General features: G+C 37.7%; 1 non-coding gene across 1 annotated transcript; it reads right to left on the reverse strand.

Moving 5' to 3' along the window:
- Positions 1-2315: 2315 nt before the first annotated feature.
- Trnav-cac (transfer RNA valine (anticodon CAC)) lies at positions 2316-2388 on the reverse strand. Its single transcript has one exon. It is a non-coding gene; the product is annotated as a tRNA-Val (tRNA).

The raw sequence follows: 2388 nt of genomic DNA on the forward strand, positions 1-2388 counted from the left end.
CCCCCCCCCCCTTCTGATCTCGGTCGTGGATCACGCGATCCTTGCGAAAATTTGCACTAAAGTAGAGGCCAATGTAATCTACAAGACTGTATAGTTAGATTTTTCAAATTTTAATTTATGTATTTTATATTTATTAATTTATGTTAATTTATGCACAAATAATTTTTTGCCTATAAATGAAAAAATAAAGCTCCAAGACTTCTAATTTTTGGTGAACATATTCTTTTCAATATCCTCAACAATAATATTGAAGCAAAAATTTGACTTCGTAATTATTTCTTGTGTATTTTGTTGTTTATTATACCCCCGCCACACATAGTGTAGTATGGGAATCACCGTGATGTTGGTAGGGCAGGCGGTCGGTCGGTCGGTCTGTTGCAAAATCTTGTGTCGTGAACTCCTCCTACAGTTTTGAAGCAATTTAAATGAAACTTAGGGTAAATGATGATATTGAGGTATAGATGTGCAAGACATGTTTTTTTGTGTTTGTCGGACAATGCGTTGCCATGGTAAACACAATTTTACCGAAACCTTGTGGATTGAATAACTTCCATAGTATTTAAGCAATCAATTTCAAAATTGGTATCTATGATGATCTATAGGTGTAGTTATGCAAGACACTCTTTGTGTTTGTACTTGACAAAGCGTTGCCATGGTAACCGCATGTTTTCTTCGAAATCTTGTGGAGTGAACAACTTCCACAGTTTTGAAGCAATTGAAATCAAATTTGGTAGGCATTATGGCCTTGAGGCATAGATGTGGAACACATAATTTTTGTGTTTGTCGGACAAAGCGTTGCCATGGTAACCATAATTTTACCAAAACCTTGTGGATTGAATAACTTCTACATCATTCAAGCAATTAAGGTCAAATTTAGTATATATGATGATCGGGAGGTGTAGTTATACAAGACACCAATGTGTTAATATAAGAAAAATGTGTTGCCATGGTAACCACTAATTTTTGTATCAAATTGAACCATTTAATCTATGAAGGTGAAATTTGGTGTGTATGATGCTCTTTAAGTGTAGTTTTGCAAAATGTCCTTTGTATTTGTATCGGACAATGTGTTGCCATGGTAACAGCATGCTTTTTTTTTTGTTTTGTTTTTTTATCCTGTGGAGTGAACTTCTTCTACAGTTTTCAAGCAATTGAAACCAAATTTGGTAGGCATTATGACCCTGAGGTATAGATGTGGAACACATAATTTTTTTTTGTCACACAAACCGTTGCCATGGTAACCACAATTTTACCAAAACCTTGCAGATCGAATAACTTTTCCATCATTCAAGCAATTAAAGTCAAATTTAGTATATATCATGATCTAGAAGTGTAGTTTTGCAAGACACCAATGTGTTAGTTTAAGGAAAATGTGTTGCCATGGTAACCACTCATTTTTGTATCAAAATAAACCATTCAAGCTATGAAGCATGTTTCAATTTGCTGTAAGTTTTATACTCGGTGTCAACTCTGTAATTGTACAGTGTTACGACCAAAATCACTCTGAGAATGATCCCACAAAAGAAACGACCAACTAATGTTCAAGCGGTTTATTAACAGTGATATTGTGGGTACAGACTGGTAATCGGTTTCACATCAGTACAATAATGATCAATAAGAACTATTATAAATCGGTAATGAAATCACTTACACGCATTACAGCAAAACCTTAATCACGAGGTTCATAATAGTCAACGGCGTAAATCCGTACTGAGGAGTGGGGGGATTATCGGCGATAGTCACCATCACCACGATTACAAGCCCATAACCGGACCGGCGCAGCCCTTATGGGGGGGGGGGGGGGGGGGAGAAGCTTGCCCCCCCCCCCCCCCCACACACACACACACACACTTTACAGGGATCAAAATGTGCCACTCTTTTCCATGCAAAGTAGGAGGGAAGTGGCAGCAAAAATATGAAGACATTTTGTTCTTGTTTTTGTTTGTTTGTTTGTTTGTTTTTTTGGTTGTCAGCCGACTTTCGGCGGAAAATCAGACCTTAAAAGTATGAAGACTTTTTTGTTGTTGTTTCTCTTGTCTTTTGATGTTCTTTCTTCTTGACTGACAGGCGATTTTGACATCCACCCCCCCCCCTTTCAAAAACGTAGCGCAGCCCTGAATATATCCCCCTTCCAAACGAGGAAAATTTGGCATTTTCAGACGTGAAATTTAGCGATCTGGTGCACACTTTTGGTGAAATTTGGGATTTTTCTCCTATCAAAAAACGAGTAAGTAAAAAATATTCATAGATAACTGAATGACTAAAAAAAAAAATGCATAATCCCTTGAAGATTCAGAAAAAAAAAGGAAGAAGTCTGTTTCCGCCCGGGTTCGAACCGGGGACCTTGCGCGTGTGAGGCGCACGTGATAACCACTACACTACGGAAAC

The sequence above is a fragment of the Diadema setosum genome, chromosome 11, assembly GCF_964275005.1.
Source record: "Diadema setosum chromosome 11, eeDiaSeto1, whole genome shotgun sequence".
Taxonomy (NCBI): domain Eukaryota; kingdom Metazoa; phylum Echinodermata; class Echinoidea; order Diadematoida; family Diadematidae; genus Diadema; species Diadema setosum.